At 39.2% G+C, this 14,137-nt stretch overlaps 1 pseudogene; it reads left to right on the forward strand.

Moving 5' to 3' along the window:
* LOC124973486 (olfactory receptor 2L8-like) overlaps window positions 1-8,399 on the forward strand; it is a 79,870-nt pseudogene extending 71,471 nt beyond the window's left edge.
* Window positions 8,400-14,137: the final 5,738 nt, after the last annotated feature.

The following is a 14,137-nucleotide window of genomic DNA, read 5'->3' on the forward strand; positions in this document are numbered from 1 at the left end:
TAGGCTAATGGAAGAGGTTCAGTGAGTAGATGTTTGGTGGTGGGTGATGAGTTGTTGAAAGGCAGGCAATGGGTGGACACGAGCTGGGTAGGCACTAGGCAGGCAAATGGTCAACTGGCAGATGATAGGCAGTGGTCAGAGAGTGATCTGCATTCAAAGACAGGCAATACATTGGCAGATAGTGGGCAATCACTGTGGATGTATGAGGAATAAAAAGCAGGGGATGGGTGGGCAGGGATGGCTGCCTCCCAGAGAAACAGAATTCCTTCTGATTGAATACTTAGTCACAGAGCAACTAGGAATGTGGCCTTCTACTAGTCCACCATCTTGGATCTCTGAGACTTCATGATTATGAGGGGAATTTAAGAAAATCAAAGAGAGAAAATGTTGTAAAATTTGTTTCCAGAAGTTACTTACCACTGTTTCAATGGATGTAAGTTAAAAGGGATAAATTATCTCAATTTGATTCCTTTTTACATGCGGAAACAATGTCCTCACATTATTGATACAAAACCATGATGGTTAAGTCTGTTTCCATGTGACATGCAGGCTCTATTTTATTAACAGTATTGGATGAGAGTTGTTTTAATGTTGGCAGACTGGATTGTAGGTAACAAAATACAAGCTATGTTGGCTGTCATGACACACAATAAAAGATATCAGATGCATGTGTTATTCATTATCTCTCTTCCCTTCTCTTTTTCCAGAATTTTAAATCAGGATTATTTTGGCCATTTCAAGGTAGGTGAGTCTTTATAGTCCCAAATAAAATACAAATGACAGAAATTATTATAGTGTTAGTTAAGTTCAAATAGTACATAATTACTTGCTAATAACTAAATGATTTAAACTGCTAATATAAATAATACATGATGTCATCATTCTAATCTGCTGATCTCTTTATGCTGATGATATAATAGTTTGAGAAATAATTTACTTTTCTCAAAAATTTTTTAGCAAATTATCAAACTTCATACCATCAATAAATATCAATTGCTCCAAAAAGACTGAGTACTACCTTCATTACCTTAAAATACATTTTGGAATCCATAATTGAAATAATTGAAGTTCATTCAAAAGTTCTTTTATATTGGTAACAGATATATAAGATAAAGTGAATAATTTTTGTCCTATTGAAGTGTATAATTTTGTGCTATTAAGAGAATTCACACTGATGTACAACCACCAGCACCATGCACTCTGGGGGTCTCTCAGTCACATCCCTCATGGATGAGTAAAGGGTTAACTGCCAGAGGATGTTGTTGGCTATTTATCCATCCATTGCCCAAAATCTTATCTACTCAATAAACACACAAGAGCCAGTACTCTTTTTAAAATGAGAGGGGAGTGTGACAGGTCTTGTCATACCAACTCTGGCCTGTTAAAATAACAATATGAATTAGCCCAACTCTCTTTTATTTATAGGCACATATGTATAGGGGGCCAAGACCAGGAGGAGCTTCTTCTGTGATGGACAGGATGGTGTGGAGTTAGGGGAACCATTCTCTTAAAAGAGGGAACTGTCTGATTTTGCTAGGTAAGAATGGTTTCTCACAATGCACCTTCAGAGGTTTTGAATCAATCCAAATTAAACTCGTGAAAAAACACTCTCCCCTTCACTCACCCCCAAGCAGTCACTCCAATTCCTGTCTCTCTTAATCTGACCACTCTGCTTATGGGATGACTGGCTTCAATCAGTAAGTATAATCTCTTCAGTGTTCATCCTTACTGAAGTATATGTCAACATGTACTTTTTTTGTAACCCCAGTTAGTTTCCACTGTGTACACGTACCACATTTTGTTGATCATTCTCCTCTGGATAGACTTGGCACACAGATAGCTGTTTTAGCATTTGCTTTGGATTCTTTGTGTGCACCCCCACAGAGATGGAAATGTTAGATCATTTATTGAGACCGACATTTTTGAGGAAACACAATATTGCTCTCCACACTTATCACCATTTAAACTTGTCACAAAACCTTGCAAATCTTCAAGCTCTACATATACTTGTCAAAACATAGTTTCTTTTATTTTTGGATAAAACTTTTCCTACTCGATGTGAAACAGTTTCTCACTGTGGTTTTAATGTTTATTTCGTGGGTGAATACAGACACTGGACATGTTTTCATGTGCTTATTATCCATTGGATATCCTGTTTGGAGAAATTCAGTCTTCTAGTCCTTTGTTCATTTTCTAGTTGCTCTTCTTCATTGAGTGGTAGATCTTCTTAATATTCTGGATGTTATTTCTAATCAGTTGTGATTGTATGAATCCCTCCCTGCCTGTGTACTGCATCTTATTTCTGTCGTGTCCCATGATGCAAAAATTGTTTAGTTTTTATAAAATCTAACAGATTTTCTTGTATGTGTTATTTGTACTCCTGGTGTCATGTTCAAGAAATCAGTGCCAAACACACGATTTGAAAAATTTCATCCTTTCATCAACATGCTTCTCTTCTACCTTGATTCCCAACATTCCCTGACTCAGCACTCAGCACGCTGTGCTGGTGACCTGTCTCCTGGTCACACTATCTCCTGCATGATTCCCATTCACCTCCCAGTTTCTCAAGGGATGTATCCCTCCTGATGGCTCATGGACTGGACTACAGGCCTCTCTTTGTCAATACTAGTATTCCCTCAAATGCTTTAGACTCTTTTTACCAAAAAGGATCTCTCAGGAAAATACTTTCTATAAAATATTTCTAATTTACTTTATGATGTTTTCCTGCTGTTCTCATACAATAGCACAACTATTTGATTTCTGAGAATCTTTTTTTTTCCTTTTGCAGTATGAAATCTATTATTTTATTTTACATATTTCTATGAAAGCCCATAGGCATCTATTAGTTCTCTTTTATTATTTTTCTTTTCTTAATGTCTATCATCTCATATTTCTTCTGTCTCAATGTCCTTTTGTTAGATTTTACCCAGTTTGTCCTTAAAAACTTTCATTTTATATTTTTGTCAATATTTGTGATTTATCTTCCAACAGCCTTTTATTGTTCCATTTCTAAAATTATAGAGACATATTTTGTGGATTTAACATCCAAAATCTTAACATTTCTTTAAAATGATTATTCTTCTGAATCACTTCCAGGCCAGGGCATACACAAGTACATGGCTGTGTGTGCTCAAGAGAATTGTGTGTGTTTGTTTGTGCATGTTTGTGTGTGTGTGTGTGTGTCCATGCACAAGCACACTGTGTGGATCTTACTGTTTCCTGAAGTAAGTTTTCCTCAAATCTCGTGGTTGTTGGCTCTAAAATAATACAGGAGCCAAAAAATTACAGAACTTTGGAAAATACTTCCCAAAATTGTCCAGTGATCAGCTTGTTCTCCATCAAGATCACAAGCACCTATAATCCTCTCTCCTGAAAATTTTCATGATGACATGTCCCCTTTCCACTTAGGTAAATGACAGTTCTTGTATCCAAATTTCTTTCTTTGAAGGGTCCTTACAGTCATGACTTTGGTGAATAAGCATCACAGAAGCTAGAGACAACACACATGCTGTTTGGGAAGAGCCTGAGCAGAGTTGGAGGCTGCAGTGAACATGGGGTGTGGATATCGGGATAGGGCCTATTGCTGTAGAGTATTTTCAACCTATGAGAAGAGCCAAAGGAGAATGAATGGAGGTGAACTCTGATAATCAAGAGTGTGAATTACTGTGACTTTGTATGAGATTCCTTGATATAAACATTCAGTTTACATTTCAGAACAGAAAAAAAGAATGATGAGTGCAAGGGCTACTCAAGAATGAAAAAGCATTTTTCCTTACAGTGCATAACAGAATAGTGAAGTTTTGGAATTGAGACTTAAAAAATAAACATGAAAGAAATAAACCATGCTCTGATAAGCATTTTGTAATATGAACATGACGCCATCCAGCAGAATCAAATTGGTGCGGGAGACAAACAAGTAGTGAGGCTCTTGAATTCGGAACGGTTTATTGGAGATTCAGGAAACCCAGGAACTACTGGTGCTCGAGGAGAGCCAGCTTATATCCCCTCCAGGGGGTGAAGGGTAGGGTCGACACCAATTATGTGAAGATTAGGCGAGGAGCTAGCTGAGCAGGCACCATCAGGAGCACTCAGGAACACCCGAGCCTTCGTTGTGTGCGTGGACTTAATTGAATACGGCCAATGACAAATCACCTGGGTGTGCTTATGTTAATCAACCTCCTCACCACCGATTGATCAAAACAACCTCTGACTGGCTGCCAGGTGCCATCTCGGTATAGTTCACATGGCATAGCCCTCAACATCTCCCCCTTCCTTATATGAAATGAAAACGAAAGCTGGCAGGGATCGTGTCTGTCTTAGGTCCCAGGAATCAACATCCTGTCCTTACCCATCATCAAAGGATACCAAGGCAGAGTTGGCCCTTCTGTCTTAGGTTGGTACAGTGTTTTTCCATGGTTACCTGCCTTTGACTACCGATCCAGCATACTAAGCCATATGTTGGGAGATTGTCCTGCTTCAAAGGTGGCCATGGCCTGTTTTATGACCACATTATGAGTCTGTTGACTGGCTTTGAGGCATTTGTAAATGTAGAATAGAATTAACACAAGAATACCCAAGCTTATTAGTGTGGGACTTAAGAGTCCCCCAAATTTGGTGCCAAACTGTGTTAGTTTATCTAATGCTCCCGTGATAAGTCCTCCCCGTTTGACTTCCACCTTAGTGGCATTCATGGTGAGGATCTGCCATCAAAACCTTGTTACCAGCTCATGGAATCCATCTGTCCATTGTTGTGTGATCTGTGAAAATAACTGTCTAGAGAAGTTCTCATTAAAAGTCACAAAAAGGAAAGGGAGAGCTAGGCACACAGGAGTACATAAAAGACAACTGTTTCACTCTCTATATATATTTCAGCATTAACTCCATTAACCTTTTGATCAGTGCACTTTCCTTTACTTATAGACCCTCCTTTTACAAAAGCCAGGGGGCTTATATCTGTACATGCCTTAGGCCCGCATAAGGACCAGATGGAATCCAAATTGGCATTTTTTCTTCCTGTGGAAATACATACACATGCCCTCTTCCCCAAATCAAGACTGGGGAAGGTCCTTTCCATTCTCCTATTACAACATCTTTCCATAAAGCTTGTGGCTTTATGGCAGTGTCAACTGCACCATGTCGATTCGCTGCTGATTTTCCTGATTTATTCAAATTCAAAAAATTTAAGGTAAAAAGAGTTATTGATAATCTGTTCTCAGGTGGATATGACACCCTTATTCCCCCTTTTTGTTTTATTAATAAGGTCTTAATGGTTAGATGAGCTCTTTCTATAATTCTTTGTCCCTGGGGGTTATAAGGAATACCTGTGACATGATATATACTAAATGTAGAACAAAACTGTTTAAAGTTTAAGGATGTATAGCCTGGACCATTGTCTGTTTTTATTGTTTTTGGAATGCCCAGAATAGAAAAGGTATATAGGCAGTGATTTATAATATCTTTTATTTTTATACCTGACTGTAAGGAGGCCATAATAAATCCTGAATAAGTATCTATGGACACTTGCATGTATCTAATCTTCCCAAATTCTGGGATATGAGTAAAATACATTTGCCATATATGGTTGGCTTGTAATCCTCTAGGGTTAACACTATTTTGAGGTACTGGGAGATAAGTATGATTATCAGTAATATAGGCTTAGTTATATCTACCTGATCTAAATGTGCCTTAGTAATGGTATCTTCTACCTTACACAATGCTTTTCTAGCTTCTGTGGCAATTTCCCAGGGCAAGGTGGGATCACCACTTCCCTTAAGAATATCAAATAATGGTCCAAGGTCTTCAGTTTTTTTTTTTTTCTTTTTTCAGTTGTTAATTTTAAATATGGTCTTATCCAGTTTATATCTCCCAAAAGTTTCTGGAAATCGGTAACCTTTTGGCGTTGTATTAAGGTTTTGTCAATAATGGCACCAAGGTAGGTAATGGGGCAAGAACTCTAATTTATCCTCTGCTATCTCTAATCCAAATCGAAGAAGATTTTTGACCAGCCCATCATATACTCTGAAAAGTTTGTCTTGATCGGGATGAGCTAATAAGACATCATCCATAAAATGATAGATCTTTAAATCCTTATCAGATTTTCTAATAGGCTGTAAAACTTTGTCTACATAGACCTGACACATAGTGGGGTTATTGGACATGCCTTGTCCATTCATATCTTTGATCGGGTCCTTCATGGTTAGTAGCTGGTACAGTAAAAGCAAATCATCTACACGTATCTTCCTTATGAAGTGGTGTAGACAAGAAGCAATCTTTTATGTCTAAAACTATAATTCTCCAATCCTTCAGAATAGCAGACAATTGAGGGAGTATGGATTGAGCTGCTCCCATTATTACCATTTGATTATTAATTGCTCTAAGATCTTGGAGGAGTCGCCACTTTCTTGATTTCTTTTTAATTATAAAGATAGGTGTATTGAAAGGAGATGTAGAAGGTTGTAGATGGCCTAAGGTCAGTTGTTGTCTTACTAACTCTCTGGCTGCTTGTAACTTTTGAGTTTTGAGGGACCCTGAGGTATCCAAACAGCCTTTTGTGATTTCCATGTAATTTTTATTGGCTCAGTGGTCCCCTCTGAAAACCCAGCCCCTCTTTATTACTTCTCCTCATAGCTTGGATGGGTTCAGTTATTCCCTGTGAATGTGCTCCCAGTCTTTTTTCAGGTATGAATCCCTGGTTCACCATGATATTACAAGCTATCGGGTTAATATGCGTATGTTCATTAGTCAACTTGATCTGTAATTGTCTTAATATGTCTCTCCCCCATAAATTAACGGGTAATTCTCTTAAGACATAGGGTTGATAAAACAACCTCTGGTTGGCTGCCAGGTGCCATCTTGGCATAGTCCGCATGGCATAGCCCCCAACATAAATGTATACTGAATGTATTTCCATGGATTTTGTATGCCTCTATTGAATATGAATTTAATAATATGTAAGTGTTTACGAATATAAGACATTTATATTCTACTGAAGTTTTAACATAAATATTATTGTTCTGAACACCTTTAGGTTCTTTCAAAAAATTTTGGACATAAATTTTCTCAGAAAATACCAATCTCTAGGCTAGAACATGAGGTTGGTTCTTCATTTAAGAAGTGTAAATTTAATAAATATCACACAGCAAGACTGCACAAAGGAATTTTCCAAGTTGAACTAATAATCATTACTGGCCTTTTGATCTTTGCGTGTCATTGCAGGGTGAACCATTTTAAATCTCTGTGACAAATTATAATTAAGTGTCAACTGATTTCATCTTGTTGGGATGGTTTCCATCATCCAGAGTTAGTCTTGCCAGCTATGGTGCAATACTTCTGTATTTCCAGTGACTTGGGAGGCTGAGACATGAATATTGCAAAATCAAACCAACCTTAGGGAGACCCTGAACAACCGAGCAAGACTCCATCTTAAAATAAAAATTAAAGTGCTGTGGATGAGACTCAATGTTTGAGTACCCTGAGTTCAATGTGCAGTAACAAAAAAATAAAAATTTGGAAAAGGAGTAGGTCTGTCCTCTTCTTTTTCATTTTCTCATCTTCCTGATGACTCTAATTGGTAAACTGTGTGTGATTTTTCTTATACTCCTGGATATTCTTCTCCACATAGCCATGTGCTTTCTGTGTTATTTGCTGTCCCTCATTATCCTAAGCTTCATCTGCACAATGGTTCCTAAGATGGTTTGTTTTCCTATTTTATTGGATGTGAAATTCAGAGTTTCTTCTTCCTGACTTCAACAGTTGGAGACACACTAGTCCTGATCTTGGTGGCCTGTGATGGATGTGTGAAAATTGTTTTCCTCATGTTTTCCTTTTTTTTTTCTTCATGTGTATGAAGGAAAAAAAAAAAAAAAAAGTAAAGAAAACCAAGGAGTACCTATGCTGGTGAAAATGAACCTTGATAAAGGGCTCTAACAACTCCTGTGCTTACATCACAGGCACACTCCATATTCCTTACTGCTGATCAGGGCCATCAACCATTTCTTCTGCAATATCTGCACCATTTTGACTCTATCTAGCATGGACACCTGGGTCCATGAATACACAGGGTTTCTGAGCACCACCCTTTCCCTAATGTTTACATCCATTGGAATCATTTGTTCCTGTGGTCCAGTCTTTTTTCTGTCTTCCACATGCACTGGGGTGAAGGGAGGAAGAAGGCCTGGTCCACCTGCAGCACCCACCTCACTGTGGTGACTTTCTACTATGCACTTGTTGCTTACACTTACCTACACCCAAGACCCCTCTGGTCTCCAGCAGAGGACAAGGTTCTGGCTGTCTTCTACACTGTCCTCACTCCAATGCTCAATCCCATCATCTACAGTCTGAGGAATAAGGAGGAGATGAAGTCCCACAGGGGACTGACTCTCAGAATCTGTCTTATATAAATGTAGATAAACTTTCTGCCTCAGTCCTCAGGAGTTATCTGCAAGTCCACTCAGCGGTGTGTAGTACATGAAAATATTTCCTGCTTGGAGTGAAAAGACTACAATCAGTCCAGAATATAGGAGAATTGCTCATGTCTGCACACGATTGTCTTAATAATATTTGTAATTTGAGTCAGGACTTTTATTTTGTATTGTACAATTTTACTCTCATTCCATGGGACCATAAGCTGTTATCCTTCAGAGACTAATTCCCTTCTTCTACACATGCCCAGCTGTTGTTTACTGGTTATCATTTCTCATTTATTTCATTTCAAACATGGATTATTTATTCTCAGTCCTTGTATTTTCAGTTATTAGTGTCAGCCAGTAACGTTCACGAAGAAATTGACGGCATTTGAAGCTGACCCCTTGTAATCCAGAGAATAATTATTAAAACCAAATATTTTCTATATCAAGTACTTGATTCTTCAATTAAATAAATTTTACCACATACATGAAAAGGTATGAATCAAGTAAGCTCACCCATATCCTATCCATAGGCATGAAAATGATTTCCTAGTTAATTTTGCAGATCACTTAAAATTTTCTAGGACAGTGTCACACTACATAGTCACACTAGCCTCCAACCCCTGAGCTCAAGAGATCCTCCTGCAGCAGTCTCCTGAGTGATTGGGATTGGAGGCCAGGCCAACATCTTGACCCACATTGAGGTCTGTCAGCAGAATTCTGGGTCTTGGGGACACAGCATGGAACTTCTTTATCAAAATGACTAAAAATATTTACTATCTCAAAGACCAGTGCCTTTTAAGTTTTAATCATATGAATTGAACAAACACATTTTAACATACTAGAATAACATCTCCATTTATTGAAGTTTATACTCTCATGTTTCCCTCTAGAAAAACCATAAGGCTTTTTATCACTCCAATCTTGGTATTAGGGTTCTTCTGGGGAGTGTGAGGTGCTCACTGCCTCCCTCCATGGCACGCTTTGGGACAACAATGGTTTGTCAGGACCTTCCATTGGCAGGAATCCTGAGTTGGGTAGAAGTTGAGAGGGTTTCTACTTCAGGGCTTCCCCATCTGAACACCTGAATTGAATTGCCTGAACCTGAATTGCCAACCCCCCTTTTCACCATACACCTGTCATTCAGGGATCCAGGGATGGTTTTCTTCTGAGACTCAGACCATGGCCTGCATGGTTTCTCAGGCTCAATGCACCATGTTCCTGTCTCCAGCATGTCACATCCTGGTACCTGACTCCAGTGTGCACTGGGGTTACCACTCAATGAGTATTTCTTTCTTGTAGAAATTCTCTCCAAACCCATGCTCCCACACAAATCAGAATTATCAGCACCTCCACCTTGAGGTCAAGGGTGTTGAATCCTCTATGGGAGTCACAGACGTGGCCTAGAGTGGGCAGACATGCACCTGCTGTACCATTCAAAGGCAATTTGTTAAAATGACCAAAGGCCCCAAGTTTTCACATGCAAGGACATTGAAAAATCGATGCAGTTTGCCTTTCAGGAAAAGTCTTCATAGGAATCTTAAAAACTCAAACATTTTAGACCTTAGAAATTTAAAATGGACCAAGTTTTTCCTTCCCAAAAGATGAAATAATTACTTCATGTAATAAAAACCATGGGAAGGTGGTCAATATCTTAGACACTGTAGGAAATATAAGCATAATTGTTGGAATTTTTATTTTTATTTTATTTGCACTGGAGATTGAGCCCAGAGCAAGCACTCTACCTCTGAGCTACCTCCCCAATTGTAATTGCTGAATATGTTTTTATTAATACACCACAGGCTGTATTGCCCCCAAGAGGTTTATATGCAGGTTTTATGGGCAGAAATGGGCAGGGTTTTTGTTTGTTTCTGGTTTGACCATCATTTGAAACCCAGGAAACTGAGAGTAGTGGGTCAGCATCTGGTACATTGCTTTCCAGGCAGGATGCAGGTGGGCTTGTGGCTTTTCTTAAAAATGTTGGTGGGTCTGAACCATTGATATGAAGGGACACTGGGGAGGGGGACTTCCTGCTGAGAGACAAAGTGAGGTCAGTCTGTGCAATGGAGTGACTTGTGTCAAGAGGACAGGAGAGCATGAACTCACAGACAAGTGGTGAGACCCCACGGATGCCTGAAGTCACACACAACACCAAATCCTACATGTAATACAAAGCTGCTCCCCCACCCTTTCCTTTGCATCACAACCTAGCTTGACAGTCTGAAAGCTGCTCCCCCACCCTTTCCATTGCATCACAACCTAGCTTGACAGTCTGAAAGTTGCTCTCCCTGCCCTTTCCGGTGCAGCCATTTTCCCCATCTCCCAACTACTGTCAGTCTGTGAACATCCTAGCTAGCTATTTGTTCGTCAGTCAGCTTGCAAGCATCCTTCTCCATTATTGGTCCCCAGCTAGCCCAGTGGGATTCTTAAAGATAGCTTCACTGCCATCTTTTCTCTCTTGCTTTTCTCTCCCCCTGACTTGCTTTCTTTCTCCTCCTCGCTTTCCACTCTCTCTAGCATGCACCCTTTCTCTTTCCTTTCTCTTTTCCTCTCATTTTCTCTCTTACCCTGCAGGGAGACACTCTGCTTAATAAACTCCCTTATGTGATTTCCTGTGTCCAGCATAGTTTTTGTGGGATTCCTTACATTGATGCTGTGATTTGGATGGGTTCTTCCACTGTCTCTTAAAAGAGTGGAACCCTATCTAAGCCCAAGTTCCCCTGGACATAGCCTCACCTTCCATTCTGTCTGGACGCTCTGCTCTGCATTCATGACTGGACTTCAGGTTGGTGAGTCCTCTGGGCCAGTTCCCCTAGGCCAATTTATCCGGGACCCTCAAGGTGGCTAGGGGTAGGGGTACCCCCAGCCACAACATTTATATTTATGGCTGGCCCCTATAGTTGGTCTTATCTGCTGGGTGGATTCTTGATTTTATGGTGGAGATTCTCTCTCAGGGTTGAGGCTCATCTTGCACTCGCACTCGCACTCAAAAACCCTCATATCAGGTCCTCAACTCTTCTTGGCTTTTGCCTGGCCCCAGATTGATGTTTGTGTGATGACACCATCTATGTGCCACCTTCTCATCTCCAGTAAACTACTCTGGCCTCAGGATGCCCTGGTCACAGACTCGGCAGTATCAGTCTTCACCATGGGATCTAGGTCCTCCATTTCAGCAGATTCACCCCTGGGAACCCTTCGCCTGACACCCGGCTTAAAGCCTTCAAAACTTGATTATATTTGGCCACAGTACCCTTTAGATAACCAATCCAAACAGGACACGTAATGGCACACAGCTTCCGTGAGTGAGCGGACAGATGGAAAGGGATTCCTTATCTTCAAGTCTCTACCTTCTTGCTTCTTGGCTCTTCCTGAAAACGTGAATGCCTCCTTCTTCTCCCCCTCTTAATCCCTCCTCCTCCTCCAACTTTGACTCAACTGTTTCTGCTTCCATTCCCCGGCCCAGACCACTAGTCCTCCTGCCACAAGGTCCCACATATGCCGGTGTGGAGGGAGTAACAAGCCCAACCATCAGTGGCATGTCCCAGTAAGGAGTATGATGTAGCAGCCCCATTCCCCACAAGTAGTGGTAGATAATGTTTTGCAATTTTCTACGTCCAAACCTGAATTGATTACTAACCAGGAAAAAGGGTTAAAATGCCCTAGGCATCAAGTTTCTTCTAGAACCTGTAAGCTTCTTTCAGATCCAGATCTCAGTCAAGGCTTATATTGAAATGTAAATGGAGGAAGCCAGAATGCTCAGTGGGAGACCAGTCACAAACCCAAGGAAAAAAAAAGTGTCCATCTTAAATTTCTCCTGGGCTGCAACAAAACATGTTATCTTGTCCTTTTCCTCTTCTCTCTGCCCTTCTCTTTCCCATTTTCTCATGCTATAATTAATTGCCATTATCCTTTTTCTTCTAGTACTTTTGTTTTTCATAAATGCTATATTTTTGAGCTCACAATTTTGATCCTACATACCCAGGTTAATGATTTTTGATCAGTTCTTTTTATCCAACTCTATAGAGTTATTTTTGAACATCTGTTACATTGCAATGGAGAGAAACATTACAAAGCCTTTGCTTTTGTGTTAAATATAAGCATGCATAAAAATTAAAATTTTAAAAATGGATCCAAATATTTTTAATTCACATGATTTAAGAAGTTCAATTTAAATTGGGTAAACTAATAGAAGCAAAATGTCTTTAAAATTAACTCACAAGTCTCTAGGTGGTCAAACTCATTAAATGTTGATGTTTCTAAAATGTCTAACATCAATTTTTCTAGGACTTTTCTTCCATAGGAAAGAGACGGCAAATACTGTTGGTACACGTGTCTGATATCTTGGTTTTTTTAAGATGAGTGAATTAGAGTCAACATGTATGGGATTACTCAAATGTGTTTGTTAGAGATATCTGATTAATTTATAAAGTTATTCCATGGAGTAACATTCTTAAAAACATTATTCTTTGTATATTAAATGTGTTCATATTTCCAGGTATATAAGCTTTTAAAGCAGAAAATGTATCAAGCTGCTATTCTTCAAATTAAACTTGTCTGTAATGGTAATTTTAAACTCATCATTTAATTTTCTATTATAGGACCTGTCGTCATCAATAGGGTATATGTAAAATTTGTTACACTGAGATAAAAGAAATTTAAATGTAAATGTATTTCTAAAAATTAGTGAGAGCCCGATTTGTTTAAAGGTTAATATCGTGAAACATGAAAGCATTTTGCCACTTTGCCACACAATAGGAGAGTTAAAAGTTCTCTCAGCCTTTGTTTGATTCATGTTTTACATATAATGTTAAATTGTATTAACTAATGTTCATATAGACTCAGAGGTCAATATATGTAAACTTCTAAAATGACATTTAAGAAAGAGTGTAATGCACAGTACTGAGACTGGTGTCTCTGACCTCATGACTGTGGCATGCCTGGTGCCTGGGAGTGCTCCTGTGCAGGGGCACAAGATGCCTAACTGCTGTGGCAGTACATTGATCTCAGGCACACAGCTCTTGAGCAGGAAGGAATTCTTTTCTAGATAACCCGTGTTTCATTAGCTCCCTTCTCTGGTTCCTGCCCACCTTACAGTAACTTTGGAACCTAACATTGCACATATATAAAGATTGCTGACATAACTCTTTAGATCTGCATTTGCATTAGAGAACAGAGCTAAAAGCCCCACCTTACCTGAGATAAGATTCTAGCCTCACAACCCTGCTGCACATTAGAATGACTCCAAAGTAAGCCAGACTTTAACTCATTTACAGTTGTGTTCAAAAGTTTGATGTTGTAAAATTACTGTGATCTCAAACACAGGATATAATGAATAACTCAGCCAAAATTCAAGATAGCTATTGCACAAACTGAATGTTTTACTTTGGTGATTCCATTTTGTATTTTCCTTGTAAACTCTAATTGTTGCCTGATATTTTGCAGAAGTACACCGTGGATTAACTTGAAAAGCCATCACCTATAGGACAGATAATGTAGACCTCAATTAGATAAAAGGGGATAAATAACTGTTAACTTATAGACATTGAATTTAAAGCCCAGTACTCTTACTTTATGACTGATAAGACTGGCTTGCTTGATGGTTAAGATCAAACTTAGAGATTGAGATTAAATACAAAGGTCAAGAAAAGTCCATATTTGAGTCTTGCCCTCAAAGTCGGCCTGAACCCAGGGAACAAGAGGTCTTCTCTAAGGAGGTTTGCAACTCTGGGTCA

Source organism: Sciurus carolinensis (assembly GCF_902686445.1).
Source record: "Sciurus carolinensis chromosome 19 unlocalized genomic scaffold, mSciCar1.2 SUPER_34, whole genome shotgun sequence".
Lineage (NCBI taxonomy): Eukaryota > Metazoa > Chordata > Mammalia > Rodentia > Sciuridae > Sciurus > Sciurus carolinensis.